The 23087-nt window shown below is 41.2% G+C and overlaps 1 protein-coding gene across 1 annotated transcript in view; it reads right to left on the bottom strand.

Moving 5' to 3' along the window:
* Nucleotides 1-21618, bottom strand: part of RGS6 (regulator of G protein signaling 6) — a 620766-nt gene extending 599148 nt beyond the window's left edge. Inside the window, 1 exon segment of the mRNA XM_073011133.1 lies at nt 21103-21618. The gene's annotated coding sequence lies outside the window, so the exon portion shown is untranslated.
* Nucleotides 21619-23087: the final 1469 nt, after the last annotated feature.

Here is a 23087-nt window from a genome sequence, read left to right as displayed (position 1 = left end):
AAAAGTGGAGAAAAAATAAAGACTTTCACAGACAAGCAAAAACTGAGGAAATTTATCACCAGCAAACCTGCTATGCAAGAAATGCGAAAAGAAGTTCTTCAGGCAGAGGAAAATTATACAGGTCAGAAACTTGACTCTATAAAAAGAAAGAACAAGCATTGATGAAGGAATAAAGGTAAAAATAACATATTGTATTTTTCTTATTCATAATTGGTCTAAAAGAAAGAAATAGACCCTTTTGAATAATGTTCATAGGACAAAAAACATCTTTTTTAAAAGGCTAGCATATCAAAGGCTAACACAGAGCTCTGGAATAGCCCTTGACAATTAACCGGCTCAAAGGTTGGTAAACCTGGGCCCATGGGACAAATCTAAGCCTGTTGCCTGTTTTTATATGATCTGTTTGCTAAGAATGATTTTTCCATTTTTAGATGCTTGAAAAAAAGTGGAAAGAACAATATTTTATGACACATGAAAATTGTATGACATTTGAGTGTTTCCATAAATACACTTTTATAAATAAACGCCCATTTGTTTACTGTCTATGATCACTTTTACGCCACAACAGCAGAGTTGAGTTGTTGCAACAGGGACTGCATGGCCCCCAGAATTCAAAATATTTACTATTTAGCCTTTTACATCATAATTTTTCCTGTCCCTTGAACAAGCCCAAGCCTTTGGTTTTCAGAGGACGGCACTAAGGCCTGGGAACGTCAAGTTGCATTCTAACGTCACTCTGCTGGTTAGCAATAAGAGTCAGCATTTAGAGCTTGGGTCTTCCCTCTCTTCTCACATGAGAGGACTTATATTTTGTAAGTATGGGTTCCAAGATTATAGTTTCTAATATTACTGACTATTGGGACTGCAGAAATAACATTTTATTATTCTCTTATTTCGCATGAAAGATTGTATCACTGCTAGAGAAGAAGTGGGAGTGACAGAGAAGCTTTGCCAATTTTTATACACAAGAAGTGGATGACTAAGAGATGAAGAGGATGACATGTTCCCAGGGGACCTAAGAAGAAAAGCACTCCTATTGGCTTTTTCTTTTTTAAAGAATGTCAGTTTTATTCCTTAGGATTTCATTGTTTTCTTTCTTTTTCAAAAAAGAACACGTAAAATCAGTATGTTTATATGTAAAATGAGGCATTTAAATGTAATATAAGGTGCACCTCTTCAATGACTCCGTAATGCCTCCATTGGCAGCAGCAATGGTAGCCTTTTCCTCTTCTTAAGATACCAAAATTTAACAAAAGAAAATCTTTTCATAAAGTTCACCAAGCAAAAGTAATATAGATCAAAGAAATAACAATTGAATAGGTTCTTGGGGGTTTTACAGTTTTACTCATACCATGTAAATGGCAGACAAAAATAGTACAATTTGAATTTACAGTACCAGTTCCTACAATGATGATCTAACTTGTAACAGTCCAACCCTCAAGAACAACGAGAAAGGCAGATAAGGTATAGAGAGAAGAACTCCCAAGGCAATGAGGACACATGGGATCATGATCCAAGAGAAAAAGTATAGAGGTGAGCCCGCTATTCTGTGTAATTATGGCTTTAAGGCATTTAATCAAATTCAACACCTCTTCACAAAAATACTCTTAGCCAATTTTAAATGCAAGGGGGCTCGCTTGATTTGATAAATGGTATTTGTAAAACATTTACAGAAATATTTAATAATATTTAATAGTAAAACTTTCCCACTGAGATTGGAAATTAGACAAGAATGCTCACTATCACCACTTCTATTCACCATTATATTTGAGGTCTTAGCCAATACAACCAGCAAGAAAAACAAATACAAGTTGCAATAATTAGAAAGGAAAAAGTCTTTTACAGGTAATTTAACTGTGTACATGGAAATTCATAATAATTTATGAATGCAATTACTTTTGCACCAACCTAATACACAGAACTATTAGGATTAATCAGTGACTTTAGCAAAGTCAGTGAATACAGGTCAATATATAAAACTCAATTGTATTTTTTGTATATCAGCAACAATCAGGAAATGATATATTTTTAAAGATATCATTTATAATAGCATCAAATAATTTCAAATACTAGGAATATATATTTAAAAGATGTGCAATAATTTTACAATATAGAGGGATACAAAATTGCTGACAGAAGTGAGAGACAGATCTAAATAAATGGAGGGATATTCCACATTAATGGATTAAAATAGTCAACACTGTAAAAACATTAATTTATTCCCAATTTAGGCTAGAGATTTAATGCAATCCCAATCAAAATTCCATCAAAAGATGATTTTAAAATTTATACAGTAATGCAAATGGTTAGAAATAATGAAGCTATTCTTTTTAATTATATTTTATGTTAAGTTCTGGGGTACATGTGCAGGATGTGCAGGTTTGTTAAACAGGTAAACGTGTGCCATGATGGTTTGCTGCACCTACCAACCCATTGCCTAAGTATTAAGCCCAGCATGCATTAGCTACTTTTCCTGATGCTCTCCCTCTCCCCATCGCCCCCATCCCCAACAGTCCTCAGGTGTCGTTCCTCTCCCTGTGTCCACAGGTTCTCATTGTTCAGTTCCCACTTATGAGTGAGAACATGCAGTGTTTGGTTTTCTGCTCCTGCATTAGTTTGCTGGGGATAATGGATTTCAGTTCCATCCATGTCCCTGCAAAGGACATGATCTCATTCCTTTTTATGGCCGCATAGTATTCTATGGTGTATATTACCATATTTTCTTTATCCAGTCTATTACTAATGGGTATTTGGGTTAATTCCATGTATTTGCTATCATGAAAAGTGCAGCAGTGAACATATACATGCATGTATCTTTATCATAGAATGATTTATATTCCTTTAGGTTGATACCCTGTAATAGGATTGCTGGATCGAATGGTATTTTTGCCTCTAGGTCTTTAAGGAATCACCACACTGTCTTCCACAATGGTTGACCCAATTTACACTCCCACCAACAATGTAAAAGCATTTCTATCTCTCCGCAGCCTCGTCAGCATGTTGTTTCTTGAATTTTTAATAATCACCATTCTGACTGGTGTGAGATGGTATCTAACTGTGGTTTTGATTTGCATTTCTCTAATGATCAGTGAAGTTAAGCTTTTTTTCATGTTTTTTGGCCACATAAATGTCTTCTTTTGAGAAGTGTCTGTTCTTGTCCTTTGCCCAGTCTTTTTAATTGGGTTGTTTTTTGCTCGTAAATTTGTTTAAGCTCCTTGTAGACTCTGGATATTAGACCTTTGTCAGATGGATAGGTTGCAAAAATTATCTCCCATTCTGTAGGCTGCCTGTTCGCTCTGATGATTGTTTTGCTGTGCAGAAGCTCTTTATTCTAATTAGATCCCATTTGTAAATTTTTGCTTTTGTTGCAATTGCTTTTGATGTTTTCATCATGAAATCTCTGCCTATGCCTATGTCCTGAATGGTATTGCATAGATTTTCTTCTAGGGTTTTTATAGTTTTTGGTTTTACTTTACGTCTTTAATCCATCTTGAGTTAATCTTTGGATAAGGTGTAAGGAAGAGGTCCAGTTTCAATTTGCTGCATATAGCTAGCCATTTCTCCCAGCACTATTTATTAAATCTGGAATCCTTTCCCCATTGCTTATTTTTGTCATGTTTGTGGAAGATCAGATGGTTGTAGATGTGCAGTCTTATTTCCGAGATCTCTATTCTGTTCCATTGGTCTATGTGTCTGTTTTTGTACCAATACCATGCTGTTTTGGTGATGCTTGCTTTGTAGTATAGTTTGAAGTTGGGTAGTGTGATGCCTCCAGCTTTGTTCTTTAGAAGTCATTCTTAAATAAGAACAAACTAGAGGGTGCACACTACTGAATATCAAGACCTCTTATAAAGCTGATGTAATTAAGACAGTGTGTATCAATGTTATATTAGAGAAATAGAAAAATGGAATGGACTAGAAAACACAGAGACAGACCACAAATGTGACTGATAACAAAGGTGACATTTCAGAGCAGTAGAAATGAAGAGATTTTTCAATAAGTGGTGCTGGATTTATTGTATGTCCATAAGTAAAACAAAATAAATATGGATGCCTTTCTCACAGCATAAACAACAATCAGCCACAGGTAGACTTTTACAACCTAAAGATAAAGGCTAAAATGAAACAAAAAAGAAAGAAAAGAAATAGAGCTTCTATAAATTAAAATAGAGTAGCTTCATAACCTTAGGGTAAGCAACAATTTATTAAGTAGGCACAGGAAACAATAACCGTAAAGGAAGAGACTGATAAATTGGATTATATTCAAAGTGAGATCTCCAATTCATCAAAAGAGAGTAAAAGGCAAACCACTAGAGCTGGGAAAAGATAGTTTAAATACATATGACAGGTAAAAGTATTTGTATTAAAAATTTGTTTTTAAAAGAAGACTTCTATAACTCAATAAGAAAAAGATTGAAAATCTAATTTAAAAATAGGCAATAAGCTTGAACAGGCACGGCAAAAGACAAATAAAAGTGGAAAAAAATTAAAAAGGCACACCATCAGTCACCAGAAAAATGCAAAATGAAGCCGTAAGACACCACTACGCACCCACCAGAATGGCTAAAATTCAAACATTTAACAATCTCAAGTCTTGCCAATGATATAAAGAAACTGAAACACTCATGAACTGATGATAGGAATATAAATTGGTAAAGCCACTTAAGAAAACCCTTTGTAGGGATCGAATAAAGCTGAACATATGCACACCCCATTACCCAGCAATCCAGGCTCAGGTGTATATACCAAACAGAAACACATTCATATGTGTGCCACAAAACACATACAAAAATATTCATAGCAGCGCTATTCATAATATGTCTAACCTAGAAATATCCCAAATGCCCCTCAACAGTAGATGAATAGTTTGTGGAATATCATAAAGTAGAATACTACACAGCAATAAAAATAGTTTACTGCTACACACTGCAACATAGATGAATTTCACAAACAATGTTGTGCATACAGATCTAGAAAGAAAGGGTACAGGCATATATGTATGATTTCATATTTATTTCATTTGTTTCAAAAAAGAGAAAGTTACAGTGTTAGAAATCAGGTTAGTGGTAGCTACTTGGGAGGCTGAAGTGGGAGGACTGCTTGAGCCTAGGAGTTCATGGCCATCCTGGGCAACATAGCAAGACCTCATCTCTTTAAAAAAAGAGAGGAAGAGAGAGAGAAAGGAAATCAGCTGGTTACCAATGGGAAAAAAGAAATATGTACTTACTGGGAGGGCCCATGAGGTAGTTTCTGGAAGAATGGTAATATTCTCCTTCTCGATCTCAGAGAGATAACATGGATGTGTTTACTATTTGAAAATTTATTGAACAATGATTTGAATACATATAACATAAATACTTTTCATATAACATAAATATGTTATACTTCAGTAGAATTGTATGTTTGAAAAAGAATAGTGCAAATAAATGCAGATCTGGAGGAAGGATGCAGCATATTGGGTTCTCAAGGTGGCATTGCAGCCCTCTCACGTACAGTGATGCAAAAAGTGACATCATGGCAGGGTTATAACTGCATGGATGATGAAGGAGCCAGAGGTTGTGTCTGTTACCACTGTGGACTGTCGTGGCCAAAATATGCCTCACTATCGGACACACAGATTCAACCAACGTAGACATGTGACTAATCAGGACCGAAGTCCCTCCCTGAGACTGAGATAAGGACGCTGGAAGAAAGAAGATTCCTCCCCTGTGAGGTGACTGTTGAAAAGATGTGAGGATAGAAATATTAGTGACCATCTTCTTTTTCTCTTGTGTCATAGAAGGAGGAAGTCAAGAAGACAAGGTGTCATGTAAGAGTGCTGACAATGTCATTTAAGTCCCTGGATGCAGCTAGGCCTGAATTATCCGATTATGCAGCCAGATAAACTTATTTTTGCTTGAGATACTTGGATTTTGCTTCAGTTCAGTTGGCGTATTTGTATTTTTTGTTTAGTCTGCATCAGAGAGAAGACTGACTCCCCATCACTATCATCACTGTTATATGGCATTCAAGTTCCTTCTCACACTGGCCCCAACTTGCACTTCGAGTTTTATCCATCGCTGTTCATCTTCATGTACCCAACAACATAGTAATCTTAACTACAGAAAACTCTTCCAACCAAGAATTTCCAATAAGCAAAGTTCAACTTATACCTATTTCCAAATACATTTTTGGTAATCAATTGGTCATCTTGTTAAGAATAATTAGAAAATATAAGAATCTCGCGCCAGTCTAGGCAACGTGACGAAACCCTGCCTCTACAATAAATACAAAATTAGCTCAGAGTGGTGGCACACACCTGTACTCCCAGCTACTCGGGAGGCTGAGGTGGGAGGATCACTTGAGCCTGGGAGGTCAAGGCTGCAGCGAGCCAAGACTGCACACTGCAATCCAGCCTGGGCAACCGAGTGAGACTCTGTCTCGAAAACAACAAAAAAAGACTCCTGGGATTAGAAACAGATATTTTTTAAGTGGGGGAGGGGGTCTTAAGGCAGATGGCAGGCAGGGGAAGTGGTTTTCGCAGAGAGGTTTTGAAAGCTAAAGGAAGCCAAAAAATGAAAACCTGGAATTGGCAGCATATGCTTTGGCATGACACTAAATACCCTGTGCACGGGGGTGAGGTATCTGAGGACTTCCTAATCAGTCATGTCAACTAAGTTAAATAAAGTTTATCCCAAGATGTATCTATCTACTTTACCCTTTAGCCACAGGGAGACCCAGGAGTCAGCAGTCGGCCTCTCTGACTGAAAGACACTAAACGTTTGTATACAGAGCCTGGCATGGAGGAGTGCCCTTGTGCATGAGAATTGTGCACTGACTGTAATAAAGCAAAACCACCTGTAAGCAATTTCACTGTAAGCGGGGGTGACAGCCGGCAAAACAGCAAGAAGTAACTGGAAATTCACTGTGACACACTGCTCTTACCAACATAAGGTGAGTAAAATGTCACTCATAATCTACTTTTGTTGTCTCATTTTACTTTCAGTAAACATGACAAATACTTATTGAACAGTTTTGCTTAAACCTAGATTTCCCCTATCCTTGTTTTCATTAAAGTTTTAAGTTCATCAACACGGACTCCTCCTGAGAGAGAGGTTTTTAAGGACCTCACTCTCTGTATGGGGAGTATTAAGTATTCTTTGCACATTCTTTGCATTTGATCACCTGAATACTTTTGTTTACATTGAAATGCCCGAGCACATTCTTGCCATCTCTGTCCCCTGGCCCCATTTCTGCAGGCCCCAGACCCCTCATTCCCCCAAGGTTCAATTCATCTACTCAGCCTCTTCAGTGAAATCTCTCAGTGGGAAGTCATCTCTCCCTAACTTTCCATGTATAGGCCTTGCTTACCACATTCCATCTCTCCATTTGTTTTCCTTCTTCAGAATTTTAAGTTTCTTGAACACAGGAGCCATATCCAATTAATCATTATCTGGAAACGGGTCCTTGGTAGGAAGACAGATGCACTGTCTGACACGGACCAGCAGGACAAGGAGTGGGGAGGAGCAGCAGAGACCCCACACCAGCTGTGACCTGAGGTATGGAACATCCCGCCCCCGCGATCCCATTAATAGTTGACTAAACCAGAGATTGTTTCCAGGTACACAGTCTCTCTCAGTAACCACCTCAAAGCAATCAAATTGTGCCTCAAAGCAATAGGCACAATTTCTCAGCCCTATTCTGCAAATGGGAAGAATGCAGATCAGGAGAGTTCCACTACTTTGTCTCCTGTCACATACCCCTGGCTATCGGCAGAAACCAACAGCCAATCCCTAAACCACCTGCTGTCCTGAAAATGAAAGTGCCTTCCCTTTAAAAAAAAAAAAAAAAAAAAAAAAAAGTCTAAAACGTAATCAATAAATGTATTCTTCGTGAATGCGTCCTTTCTATTTTGACCAGCTGCTGAATCAGTCTTTGTATTAAGATGTATGGTCAGCAAAATAATATAATGGCATCTTCCTGCTTGGTTTGGAATCTAAACCCTGTAGTACTTCCACAGAAGTTTAAGGAGAAAATATATGGGACATGTTATTTAGAGTTATCTTTTTTTCTAGAGAGGTCACACCACAAAATGCAGCCAGCTCAAAAGGTGTTTCTCTTGGATTGGGCAGTGTAGATACACATAATATTTTTCTAACTGAAATTAGTTAATAATTTTTAAGTGAATTAAAACTTGGCAACAACAGGGCTTTCTGAGCAGCACATACTTCTCACTTAAACACAGTCTCCACTGTCCCTAATGCAACCCCAACCCTGAGGCCCCCAGGGTCAGGTGCCATTCATCATCACACATGGATGGCTATTTTGCTTTTAGAGAAAAGGAAATGTTATTTGGCATCTGGGTCTCTCTTGACAATGAGTCAGAGGACCCCACATTTCAAGAAAAATAGATATAAATGTATTTCTTTCTGGGAGTAAAAACTTTCTATTTGTGTAATGTACAAACAAAACATGCTTTTGATTTGCAAAGATTACAACTTATTACTATTGTGGAAGAAACCTCACTTGTTTCCCTCATTTCCTTTACCTAACTGGTCTTTTGAGTGTTTCAGTTTGCAACTCATTTTCAAAATGCATTTTCTTCCTTCCTTCATTTCACAAATAGTTCTTAAACAAATAGTATGAATCAGAATCTGTGATAGATGCTGAATCTACAACAGGAAATAAGAGAGTCCCTGCTTGTATGGAATGTATATTCTAGCAGAGGGAGACAGAATATATAAATACATATAATGCAATGTCATGGTGATAAAGCTGTGATCAAAAATAGGGCAACTAAGACAATGAAGAGCAATGAGAAGGGGCAGGAGTTATTATTTTAGCTAGGGTGGTCTGAGATGGCTTTAACTGTGAAGAGTTTATATTAGCCCTTACTCTGAAATCAAACAATTGTTTTAATAGCCAGTTACAGTCATGCACCACGAGTCAGTGATGGACCACATAGATGAAGGGGGTCCCATGAGATTATAACACCATATTGTTACTGTATCTTTCCCATGTTTAGATATATTTAAGTACAAAATACCACTGTGCTACAATTGCCTACAGTATTCAGTACAGTAACATGCTGCACAGTTTTTAACCTAGGAGCACTACACCATACGGCCTAGGTGTATAGTAGGCTATACCATCAGGTTGTGTAAGTACATTCTAGGGTGTTCACACAACAACAAAATCACCTAATGATACATCTCTCTGAATGTATCCTGGTGATTAAGTGAAACATGACTGTATTATCAACACCTTTTACCTGAAAACTTTGCCATTATCCCTTTTTGCACCTATAAAATTTATTTCTGTTTCCCAAAGCCTGTCTCTTCTAGATCTGATAAAATGCTGTCTCTGAACTAAACTATAATGTACTTACTGTCTTCATCATCTATTTGCTACCAGATCTGACTTACAAAATCCCCTGCATTTTTTCCTAAACTATCTTTTAACATCTGTTATTGCCAATTTTCTATTTATTCCTATCATCTCCCCAATACAAGTGAAATGATCTCAAGGGAAGGGTCTGTGTTTATTCCCCACCTTGTGCTATATAAAAGAGCACAAGGACTATGGGGTCAGAAAAGATCTGAGTTTAAACCTTGGTTCCTCAATGACTTAGGGCAAGTAACTGAACCTCGTTTCCACTCGGTTCCCCATCTATAAAACAAGCATAACACCACCTAACACCTCTTAAAGGACTTTTATTTGCAAAAAGCTTAACAATGCTGATTGTTATTTTGTAAGATCAGCCCACAACCATATGACAGACCCATAATTTTGTAGGCTGAGCAAGTTTTCGTTTAGGCAACCATTTTTTATCAAGCATTTACTATGTGTATTGGTCTTGTGCTGGAGGTGGAAATAAAATTATAAACATAAATTATAAAACCAAAAAAAAGCCAAACAGACCAAAGCCCAATGGAATGGACAAACATTAATGTAAAACTAGAAACTAGGATGACAGTCTTACTATATCATGAATATGAAGTAGATCTTGCCAGGTAAAATCAAGCAAGCAATAAGAAGGAGGGCTATAACCATGTGCAGCTTGCATCCACACTCATACCAATCCATGTACCCACATTAGTCCATGAATTCCTACCAATACTAGCCCATCCTTCCTCCCCTACCCACAGCTGTTACTCTGCAACTCAATAACTCAGCAAACATTTACCAAACTCCTACTATGTGCCAAGCACTGTGAGAAACCCCAAGGATGCAGGGGAAAAAAATAAAACATGGGCTTGCTCTATGTATCTGGCATAAGCCCTATCAATGCAGCAGCAGTCTCCTTTTTCACTTCTCTTCCTGCTGGTGATTAACGGCCTTTCATCTCCAGGAAACAGAGGCATCTTTGGCTACCACAGATATCTTGCCCATGCTGCCTTCTCCCACTCAGATGTCTGGGCCACTTGCTTTTACAAGCCTCCTCAAATCTCAATGTGAGAACTATGGAGCAGAATTCTCAGAGACTTGGGAGCCCCTCAAATGCTGGACTAACACAGCAAGTCCTCAGGAACAGAAAATAAAAAGGAACCATTATCCTGAAATACTTATTTCTCAACAGACTCACTCTAAAAATTATTAGAAAACAGGAACTGTGTTGTGACAGTCCCATCTTCTTAAGTGTCTGTGCTTTCTATGCCCCGTACTTCATACAGGGTCCTGCATCCTCCCCATGGTCACACATACTCAAAGGGTATTTTTTAAATTATTCTTTCAGAGAGGAGAAAACTAAGGTTCAGAAACACAATTAACAGGATTTTAAAGTGCCTGTTGTGCTCCTTTAAGAGCAAATAATAGCAGTTCTCTGTCCGGGCTCCAGGCTAGCCAGGTCTTCATGAGAGCAACACAGGTGCCAGGGGTATTTCCAAGAGAGTGCCACCACCAGTTCTCATCCATGCAGGGGACCTCACCTCAGCTGGCTTTGTAGAATGCATGCTTCCATGTGTGCAAGAAAATAGGCTCCTGGGTCAAGCAGATACTAGTGAATGAGTGAACTCTACCATGGACAGATCTAAAGGTGGCTTTCTCTTTGATAATCTAATCAAATTACTGTGAAATGCCAAGACAGCTAGCCTTTAAGACAATTCATTTGCATAGCCTGAGCTATTAATGAACAAGGATCTATTTTGTTCATATACAAATATTTACACTTTTTTTGAAGTTACTGCACATAAAAATGGTGGTTCTTTGTACCACCCTATGTTACTAACACCTAAGTAGAAGGAAAAGATAAATTTTCTATAAAAAAAGGTAACCACATAATGATAATCAAAAGTTCTAACTGGGATATTTCAGCCAGCTAGAATCTCCTAGCTACCAAATATATACATTCAATGTCATCAGAGGGAAGTGGTGAAGAACACTGCCCTTTGGTATCAGGAGGCCTGCATCTTACTTCTGATGCTACTTTACTTTGTGGATTTATGTAGGTTAATTTATTTCTCTAAAGTTTTAAATTTCTTCATTCATGAAATTGAGACCTATCTTACAGAGTGGTGGTAGGGTTCTAATGGGCATTGCTCTGCCTTTTTTCTTAGTGGGAGGGATGGGGGATGAGGAGAGGAGCAGGGAGATTGCTTGCTTTATCTGCTGCCTTAGTAACTGGGGTAATTAACAGTGAACCTCCCATTTTTTGAAATATATGTATGTGGTAGAAAATAAATGGCCTCTTCCAGGCCTCAGAGAGGCAACGGTGAAGTATTTGGTAGGCTTTGTGGTTTGGAACATCTCAAGCAGGTATTCCCAGTTGTTATTTAATGTAACTCATTAGGTTTAATGTTCATTTTAACTGCCTACTTATAAGCATTTTTGCATTTTTTGCAGTTTGAAGTAGTGTGGTCTATGAATGATTATAACTCTTATTACAGGCTTAATGTTTCCAAATTCTGGACGATTATTCTTTTGTCTTGACTACTCCAGAAAGATACTCCCCCATAAGAGAAAAGTAATATTGATTCAGCCAATGCTTACTGAACACCTATTGGCAGGTATATTTTGGGGCACTGGATGGATGGATGGATGCAAAGAAAAGTCAAACAGGCTTTTTGGCCTGTAAGGAGCTTACTATGAAAGCCTGTGAAAAGTCAAACAGGCATTTTGGCCTGTAAAGAGCTTACTGTGATGTGTGACTGAGTGTTAACTTGATTGCATTGAGGGATACAGAGTATTGATCCTGGGTGTGTCTGTGTGGGTGTTGCCCAAAAGAGATTAAATATGTGAGTCAGTGGGCTGGGGAAGGCAGATCCACCCTTAATCTGGTGGGCACAATCTAATTAGCTTCCGGCAAATATAAAGCAGGCAGATAAACATGAAAAGGAGAGAGGAGACAAGCCTCCCAGCCTACATCTTTCTCCCATGCTGAATCCTTCTTGCCCTCAAACATCTGACTCCAAGTTCTGTAGTTTTGGGACCTGGACTGGCTCTCCTTGCTCCTCAGCTTACAGACAGCCTATTGTGGGACCTTGTGATTGTGTAAGTTAATACTTAATAAACTCCCTAAGATATATATGTCTTATTAGTTATATCCCTCTAAGAGAACCCTAATACGGATTTTGGTACCAGGAGTGGTTCTAGAGGAACAGAATATTAAGAATGGAGTTCTTTCGTTAGTTTTGGGGTTTCTGGAGTTGGCTGCTTAATATGATTAGACCCAAAAATGCTAAGGACTCTACTTCTAATGATATAGAAAATACTGATAGTCCTTGGCAGAAACTGTTTGGAGAGTTATGCAAAATAAATGCATTTGACACTCCTGACTCACTGCTCGTGAGAGGCAAGGAGTTTAGTGACTCTGTATATAGTACATTTGACCATATGTGGAGAACCAAGTAACACAGTGAAGCTGGTTGGTTGCTCCTAAGTTCAATGGTCAAAGTGATGAAAGAAAATGATTAACTCATGGTTTCTGTCTTCCGGCTTCAGAAGCAGATACTGAGCTTCAAATCTGCTAAGATTACCCTAAGTGAGAGTCTTATCTCCTGTACAGAACAAGCCAAAATTTTGGAAAAACAGACACAAGCTCTTAAAGGCAGCCCACTGTGAGTGAGTTGGAAATGCCTGATCTCCCTTGGCTTAATGTAGAGGAAGAAATCCAAAGGCTTAGGGAGATTGGGGTGGTGGAGTGGATTAGTCCCTTTAGACCTACTCATCCCAGCTGGGAGGGTCCAGAAGACATACTCTTGACTGCCTTGCAAAATAGACTCGGGAGGGCAGCATCTGCATCTTTGAAGAGCCCTGTAATTGTTCTTCTCTGTATGTCAGATCTAATGGTGGGAACCACGTCACTCAACTACAAAATTTAAATACAATTGGAATAATTGGATCCAGAGGTGGCAGGGGCCAGGTGGCAGGGGCCAAGTGGCAGCACTCAACCATCAAAGGCAAGGTGAGCATAGCTACCATAATGGACAGCAGAGGCAAAGTGCCAATCAGAATAGTCTGACTCATGTAGAGCTCTGGCATTGGCTAATCGTGGTGTTCCTAGAAGTGAAATTGATAGGAAGCCTACTGCATCCCTACTTCAATTATACAAACAGAAAACTTCTAGGTTGAGTGGACAAAAGACTAATTTGAATTATAAAAACAGAGAATCATGGCTCCTCAGTCAATTTCCAGACTTGAGCCAGTTTACAGACCCAGAACCCTTTGGATAAAGGGGTGGCTGGGTCCCCTTGAGGAAGGACCCCACTACATTACCGAAAATTTATGAAGTGGATTTTGTCTCATCCTTCCCCACGGAGACCTCTGGCCTTTTACCAGGGTAACTGTGCACTGGGGAAAGGAAAATGATCAGACATTTCAGGGACTACTGGACACTGGCTCTGAGCTTACATTGATTCCAGGAAACCCAAAACATCATTGTAGTCCTCCAGTTAAGCTAGGGGGTTATGGAGGTCAGATAATTAATGGAGTTTTAGCTCAGGTCCAACTTACAGTAGGTCCCTGGACTTAACCTGTGGTCATTGACCCAGTGCCAGAAAGCATAATTGGCATAGGCACACTTAGCAGCTGGCAGAACCCCCACATTGGCTCTCTGACTAGTAGGGTGAGGGCTATTATGGGGGTAAAGCCCAAATAGAAGCCATTAGAGATGCCTCTACCTAGAAAAATAGTAAATCAAAAACAATATCACATGCCTAGAGGGACTGCAGAGATTAGTGCCACCATCAAGGACTTGAAAGACGCAGGGATGGTGATTCCCACCACATCCCCATTCAACTCTCCCATTTGGCCTGTGCAGAAGACAGATGGATCTTGGAGAATGGCAGTGGATTATTGTAAGCTTAACCAAGTGGTGACTCCAATTGCAGCTACTGTACCAGATGTGGTTTCATTGCTTGAGCAAATTAACACATCTCCTGGTACTTGGTATATAGCCATGGACTTGGCAAATGCCTTTTTCTCCATTCCTGTCCATAAGGCCCACTGGAAGCAATTTGCCTTCAGCTGATAAGGCCAGCAATATACCTTTACTGTCCTACCTCAGGGGTATATCAACTCTCTGGCTTTGTGTCATAATCTTATTCAGAGAGACCTTGATCGCTTTTCACTTCTGCAAGATACCACTCTGGTCCATTACACTGATGTAATGCTGATTGGATTCAGAGAACAAGAAGTAGCAAACACACTAGACTTACTGGTGGGACATGTGCAAGCCAGAGGTTAAGAAATAAATCCAACTAAAATTCAAGGACCTCTTACCCCAGTAAAATTTCTAGGGGTCTAGTGGTGTGGGGCCTGTTGAGATATTCCTTCTAAGGTGAAGGATAAGTTGCTGCATTTGGTCCCTCCTACAACCAAGAAAGAGGCACAATGCTTAGTGGGCCTATTTGGATTTTGGAGGCACCACATTCCTTATTTGGGTGTGTTACTCTGGTCCATTTATTGAGTGACCCGAAAAGCTGCCAGTTTTGAGTGGGGTCCAGAACAGGAGAAGGCTCTGCAACAGGTCCAGGCTGCCGTGCAAGCTGCTCTCCCACTTGGGCTATATGACCCAGCAGATCCAGTGGTGGTTGAGATGTCAGTGGCAGATAGGGATGCTGTTTGGAGCCTTTGGCAGGCCCCCATAGGTGAATCACAGTGGAGCCCTCTAGGACTTTGTAGCAAGACCCTGCCATCTTCTGCAGATAACTACTCTCCTTTTGAGATACAGCTCTTGGTCTGTTACTGGGCTTTGGTGGAAACTGAACATTTAACTATGGGTCATCAAGTCACCACGCAACCTGAACTTCCTATTATGAACTGGGTGCTTTCTGACCAATCTAGCCATTGGTGGGTTGTGCACAGCAGCATTCTATCATCAAATGGAAGTGGTATATACTTGATCTGGCTCAAGCAGGTACTGAAGGCACAAGTAAGTTACACAAGAAAGTGGCTCAAATGCCCATGGTCTCCACTCCTCCCACCCTGCCTTCTCTCCCTCAGCCTGCACCCATGGCCTAATGGGGAGTTCCCTATGATCAGTTGACAGAGGAGGAGAAGACTAGGGCCTATTCACAGATGGTTCTGCATGGTATGCAGGCACCACCAGAAAGTGGACAGCTGTAGCACTACAGCCCCTTTCTAGGACATCCCTGAAGGACAGAGGTGAAGGGAAATCTTCCCAGTGGGCAGAACTTCGAGCAGTACAGCTGGTTGTGCACTTTGCATGGAAGGAGAAATGGCCCAATATGTGATTATATACCAATTCATGGGCTGTAGTCAATGGCTTGGCTGGATGGTCAGGGACTTGGAAGAAGCATGATTGGAAAATTGGTGACAAAGAAATTTGGGAGAGAGGTATGTGGATGGACCTTTCTGAGTGGTCAAAAACGGTGAAGCTATTTGTATCCCATGTAAGTGCTCACCAACGGGTGACCTCAGCGGAGGAGGAGTTTCATAATCAGATGAATAGGATGATCTGTTCTGTGGACTCACTCAGCGTCTTTCCCCAGCCACCCCTGTCATCACCCAATAGTCCCATGAACAAAGTGGCCACGGTGGCAGGGATGGAGGTTACGCACGGGCTCAGCAACATGGACTTCCACTCACCAAGGCTGACCTGGCTATCACTGCTGAGGGCCCAAACTGCCAGCAGCAGAGACCAGCACTGAGCCCCCAATATGGCACTATTCCTCAGGGTGATCAGCCAGCTACCTGGTGGCAGGTTGATTATATTGGACCTCTTCCACCCTGGAAAGGGCAGAGGTTTGTCCTCACTGGAACAGACATTTACTCTAGATATGGGTTTGCCTATCCTGCATGCAATGCTTCTGCCAAGACTACCATCTGTGGACTCACGGAATGCCTTATCCACCATCATGGTATTCCATGCAGCATTACCTCTGACCAAGGCACTCACTTCATGGCTAAAGAAGTGAGGCAGTGGGCTCATGCTCACGGAATTTACTGGTCTTACCATGTTCCCCATCTTCCTGAAGCAGTTGGATTGACAGAATGGTGGAATGGCCTTTTGAAGTCACAATTACAATGCCAGCTAGGTGACAATACTTTGCAGGACTGGGGCATATTTCTCCAGAGGGCCGTGTATGCTCTGAATCAGCATCCAATATATGGTACTGTTTCTTCTATAGCCAGGATTCACAGGTCCAAGAATTAAGGAGCGGAAGTGGAAGAGGCACCACTCACCATCACCCCCACTGAATTAGCAAAATTTTTGCTTCCTGTTCCCTCGACATTACATTCTGCTGGCCTAGAGGTCTTAGTTCCAGAGGGAGGAACGCTGTCACCAGGAAACACAACAATGATTTCATTAAACTGGAAGTTAAGATTGCCACCTGGACAGTTTGGGATCCTCCTACCTTTAAGTCAACGGGCTAAGAAGGGAGTTACAGTGTTGGCTAGGGTGATTGACCCAGACTATCAAGATGAAATCAGTCTACTACTCCACAGCAGAGGTAAGGAAGACTACATATGGAACACAGGAGACCCATTAGGGCATCTCTTAGCATTACCATGCCCTGTGATTAAGGTCAACGGGAAACTACAACAGCCCAATCCAGGCAGGACTACAAATGGTCCAGACCCTTCAGGAATGAAGGTTTGGGTCACTCCACTAGGGAAAAAAAATCACGATCTGCTGAGGTGCTTGCTGTAGGCAAAAAGAATACTGAATGGGTAGAAGGTAGCCATCAATACCAGCTACGACCATGTGACCAGCTGCAGAAACAGAGACTGTAATTGTCATGAGTATTTCCTCCTTCTTTTGTTAAAAACATGTTTGTGTACGTATACACTTGTGCTAAGAAAATATCTTCATTTTATTTCCTTTTCCTTTATCATGTGACATAAGATTTATTGACTTCATATCAGCCTTAAGTATTGTTAACTTTATGCAATAGTATTTGTGTTGGGGATTGGTGCATTTCTGGTTGTACGAAGGATAGTTGTATTTTGTTATGCACAATTATGACCTCATTATTGTCTTTATTTGAAGATTATGTATGATCTCAGGAGATGTATATGGGTTCGAGTTGACAAGGGGTAGGCTTTTTGATGGTTAATACTGAGTGTTATCTTGATTGCATTGAGGGATACAGAGTATTGATCCTGGGTGTGTCTGTGTGGGCATTGCCCAAAAGAGATTAAACATTTGAGTCAGTGGGCTACGGAAGGCAGATCCACCCTTAATCTGGTGGGCGTAATCTAATCAGCTTCTGGCGAATATAAAGCAGGCAGTAAAACACAAAAAGGAGAGCCGAGCCTAGCCTCCCAGCCTACATCTTTCTCCCATGCTGAATGCTTCCTGCCCTCAAACATCTGACTCCAATGTCTTCAGTTTTGGGACTTGGACTGGCTCTCCTTGCTCCTCAGTTTACAGACAGCCTATTGTGGGACCTTGTGACCATGTAAGTTAATAATTAATAAACTCCCCTTTATAGATATATATGAGATATATACATATATATGCCATATATCTCATATATATATCTCATATATAGCATATATATGAGCTATATCTCATATATAGCATATATGTATATATGATATATGTACATATGTCATACATATGTACATATATATACACACACTATTAGTTCTGTCCCTCTAAGACAGCCCTAATACACTTACCCTCTAGTTTTCACTGTCACCAACCAACAGAGTCAGCATCATCCAGGGACTTGTCAGATATGTACATTCTCGGGCCCCACTCCAGACAGAAAGAATCAGAGACTCTGGGGATGACCCCCAGGTGTTTCTGTGTTTGAACAAGCCCTCTTCAAGTATCATTCTCATGTCAAAGCAACAAATATGTCATTAGCTTATTGAGTTAAATCTAAAAGTACCTTTTGCCCTTCAGGGAAACAGAGGCCCAGAGGTCACAGGAGAAGTTGGTGGAGTAACTGCAACCAGAACTCAGGTCTCCCGTCCACAATGGCCAATGACCTTTCTACTTTTTTTCTGATGCTTTAATCCCTAAATCTGATAGGAAGTCCCAAGCATTACCAGCCCAAAGTGCAAACACCGGTTTTCAAAGAGCAGAAAAAGAAAGAACCTACTCTCTTTGAAAATAAGGACCACCAGGAAAAACTAATATCTGATCAAAATCATTCTGTAAATAAGCAGTCCCAAGCCTTTAATACGTTTTCAAGCTATATTTACAAGTTACATTTTATAAAAATTTGTGGGGGAGGGGTGCTGGGTAGAAATAAATGACTAGAATAATATTTGGAAGAATATACAGTTAAAGATATGTTAATAGTGGCTCCCCCTCCATAGCAAATTATAGATAACTTTTATTTTTTTCTTTGTATTTTCCTGAATTGTTTTCAATAGCTAAATATTACTTTTGGAATCAGGGGAAAAGTTAAAATTGTTTTTTGAAATATTATATCCATATCACTGAACACGAAAGTTTATTTTGTAATTCTATTTCTTTCCATACAGCAGGATAGTGTGTGTATAGTAATTATTTATATCATGCCATATGTTACAATGAAGATGAAATTTGGTAAATATATTCCTTCCAGCTGGTACTGAAAATGAAGAGGTTAAATGCATTCCTAGGTTCAGAACACTATGAATTAAGCTAACTGCGAAGCTAAAGGAAAAATTAATCCCAGTATTGAGATCTCTGATAGCATCCTTTTGAAAAACGTTTATGTGACACACAGCTCCTTATTCCCATCCCCCTGATATTTAACCCCTGGCACAAAACAGAATGTTCAGCAATTCCTGGCAAAGTCTTAGGAGTTGGGGATAAAATGCATGGGAGAAGATGAGAGACATAAGAAATGGAATGATCCTACTTTCACATAAAATGATGTCCCTGTAGACAATGAGACATCCAAAATTACTGGCAAATTTCATTGTCCACAATAACCTTAAATTTATTTTTCTTTCTCAAGAAAGGTCTATTCACTTCAAAAACATCTATGTTGGAGATCTTATTCTGCAAATCCAAAATGAATAAATAATTTAAATGGACTCATTTAAATAAACAATTTCTGCCACAAAAGCATTGTCGTAATGTTTCACTTGATAAGATGAATTTATTGCTTCAAAGAAAATCTAGTCTTGTTTTACTGAAACTCTCAGCAATATAAATTCACTGAATGTTAACTGAAATTCCTTAAAGAAAATCGTTAAGTTAAGATCTGCCAGAATAAATATATAAAAGGAAACACCGGTGACCTCTCTCCTTCATCACAATACCTCCCAATAGCTGACTTTTCTAGAACTCGCAGACTCTTTCAGAAAAGGCTGTTATTGGGAATAGATTCTCTCTACATATACATAGTTTATGGTGCTTGAGATCATATTTACAGGACAATTTAGCTTAACAGTGGTACAGGACCAAAGAACTCAGAATCTATCATCTTGGCCTTCCCTATTTAGCATGCAAGATTTGGCTTACAAAGATTTTTCTCTCAAGAGTCTCACCAAATGTCCCTCAGCCCTCTACTTTCCTTCACAGAGTAGTCCCACCCATTGAAAAAGTAATAAATTAAGAATAAAGAATATTTATCTTACAGAAAGTTTCCCACCAACGTCCCAGTTCCCACTCCATGTAATTACCTATTTGCCTATGAAAATTGATCTATAAGAGCCGTGTTGTCAACACATTAAACCTAACAGTTCCCTTTCAGTTTTACACTTTTTGACAGACCATACACACACAAACTTGTAGCTCATTCTCTAACTCCATTTTGATACTTACAAGCCCAGTTCTTCCATCTCTCACTTTCTCTGGAGAGAAAAGGGTCCAGTGGTAGGTTTTACCTAATCTCGATTATATTTGCAGTTTTTCTCTGGTTAAAGGTATTGATCAGAACTCACCTCCCAAGCATTGATAATTCCAAGCCGACGAGACCCCAAATATCTTCAGTTTGTAACATAGAAATGCCACTGGTCTCAACGACAGAGAAGGAAAATACTACTCCGTCAAATTAAGAAGAAAAAGAAAGAAAGAAAGAAAGAAATACAGCAGCTTTCATTCTGAACAAAATTAAATTTTCTGGGTCACTTTCCCTGTCTCACTGGGCCACTTTTTTACGCAGCCTGCCGGTGACTGTAAACACGGTCTCTTCACTCCTCACGCAACCAGTTCAGCTGTCATCCTCTCCTAAGCGAATAGCCACGGCGTCCTTTGCTAGCGCAGTTCCCAAACAACAAACCTCCCCACCCGCCCCTACCCTCCACACCTCACCGCGGAGACTCGCTTTCTTTTCTTCCAAACCACAAATGGGCGAGCTTGCTCAGAGAAAAAGTTAATGAATGCCTGATTTAGAGGCAAAGCTGCCCTACCTGCGATCACAACATCGGAAGACTGGAAGTATCTAAAAGCGCCATCCTCTGCGCTCTCGTCCCCGTCGGTGTGCGCTTCACACCCAGAAACCCAGGAACATGATTTATATGCAGACCTGCACCCATCCCACACAAGTCCACACGCCAGCTTGCCTAACCACTTATGTAAGCTCGTGCTTCCACAGTCCCAAACTGCAGACACACACACACGGGCACCTGTCACGCATCTGAAATGGACAGGCACCCACACCCAGGAGATGAAATCAACACATATTAATGGGGTGGGGAGGGAGGATACTGTTTTAAACCATGTTTTCCCCCATTTGTTTCTTGCCCAATTTTTGTCACAACTACAATTACCTTAGCAACCAAAGAATTGCCTTGACTCTCCCTCCGGCTCCTGAATTTCTCCTAAAGCCAACCTTGCGCCAGGTTCATGATAAAGCTGGAGAAGCCCAGGAAACCGGGGACCGGCAGCCTCTTGGGGGCGGAGGGGAAGTCTAGTCCGTCTCCGCGCCGCTCCCCACAGCCTCGCCTCCTCTTTCCGAGTTTCCGTGGTGGCGAGCGCAGGGGCTCAGCGAGAGGAAAGCGAAGCCCCGGGCCCGCGAGGACGCGCGGCGCGTCTCATGGTGCCAGGACGCGGGGCGCACAGGGTGTCTTCGGCGCGCACCGGGCTGGCCTGGCTCTCCGCGCTCCCGGGCGTTCGCCGCTCGCCCGCCTCTGCCCGCCCGGGCCGGCAAGGGTGTGCGGAGGTCGGTCCGTCCCCTCGGCGCCCGGTGGCTCCGGCAGCTGTAGGAACGCGGCGCCCGGGCGGAGCTCTCGCCGCCGAGCAGGGCCGAGCGCTAGGAGCTGCCCCAACTCGCGAAGCCTTTCAGCTCCGCGGCCCGCGAGCTGCTGCAGCGGCGCCCGCTGTCGGATGCCGAGCGGAGCTGCAGCCCCGTGCCCCGCGCACCTGGGCGCCAGCACCTGGACCCGGACCGCGTGCTGCAGGGAGGGGCCGGCGGGCGGGGACCGGCACCTGAGCGCGTCCCGAGGGCGCCGCCGCCCGGCTCACCTGTTCCCAGAGCCGCGGAAGGCGCAGACCGTGATTTGCCAGAGGAGGAGAAAACCTAGAAATTCCTCATCCTCGAGAAGCCGTGGAGAAAACCGAGAGACTGGCTCGACCGGGCGGAGACTCCTTTGGTCAATTCCAAACTGGCCCCGTCCGGAAACTTCAGCGGCGTCAAGGTTCTCTTAGGGATTCCCGGTCCGGGGTGAGGCAGCTTCTGAATCTCCGTCACTGACGTGTTGCTGGCGCCCTCTAAATTAAAACGGGACACCGCGATCGTCAGCGATATTGTTCCTAATCTCGTCATTTTTATTTATTCAACATGCACACCACACGCTGCATTTGGAGTATTATAGGATGATTCCTATCTGGAACACTACAGAGAACTTTCGAGAAAATTAACTCTCAGATATTCTTGGGGGAAGAAGAAAAAAGTTGAAGACAGAAAATGAGAAAATAACTTGAACTGCTGCCTTTTTTAACGTGGGAGTTTTGAAATGCGATGTGTAGTTAGATTCAGGAAGCTGCAGGTGGAAATAGGACACGACCATTAGTGCTGGACGGTAACCATGGGATTTGTGTGCAATATCAATGCTATCAATATCAAGAATAAATTTGAGATTTAGTCCTGAATTGTAGTATGTCATCAGAAAAGGGGAAAAATACTTGAAATAAAATACCTAAATGCCTTTAAGGACGGATGACCTGGACTCCTCATTCACATGGGTCCAGAAGTTAAAGAGTAAAGTCTCCTTCCCAAATTGTATCTTTTCCCACCATTCTACATTGATTAATGGATGTATTCATTCTTTCCTTCAATAGACAAATAGCACCTGCTCTGTATTAGACCCTCTTCTGACATTAGAAATGGATAATAAAGGAAGCAGCCTGTGCCCTGAAGCCTTAGTGTCGAATGGGATAATACACAAGCAGACATGTGTGTTATGGTAGGCTTAGTCCACGAGAAGAGCCACAGAAACTGTGTAGGGGGAACCTACAACCAAGAGATGCCATACCCAGCCTAGTGAGGAAAATAGAATTGTAACAGATGTCCCAGTTAGTTATTAAAGCTGAAATATAAAGCATTTCCTTCCTCAGGCTCAATACTTGGCTCAAGCCGGTTGTGGACCTGGCCGTGGCAGTTTGTCACAGTTAAAGAATAGGCCGTGCATGGAGCGCAAGGTAGTGACTAGGGAAACTTCCGCTTTGAAGAATTCTGCCTCTGTTTTTTTGGTTTTTTTTTTTTTTTTTTTTTTTTTTTTTTTGAGACGTAGTTTTGCTCTTGTTGCCCAGGTTG

Source organism: Chlorocebus sabaeus, chromosome 24, assembly GCF_047675955.1.
Source record: "Chlorocebus sabaeus isolate Y175 chromosome 24, mChlSab1.0.hap1, whole genome shotgun sequence".
Taxonomy (NCBI): Eukaryota; Metazoa; Chordata; class Mammalia; order Primates; family Cercopithecidae; genus Chlorocebus; species Chlorocebus sabaeus.
Note: the sequence above shows the minus strand (reverse complement) of the source record. Positions and strands in the feature narration are given on the sequence as shown.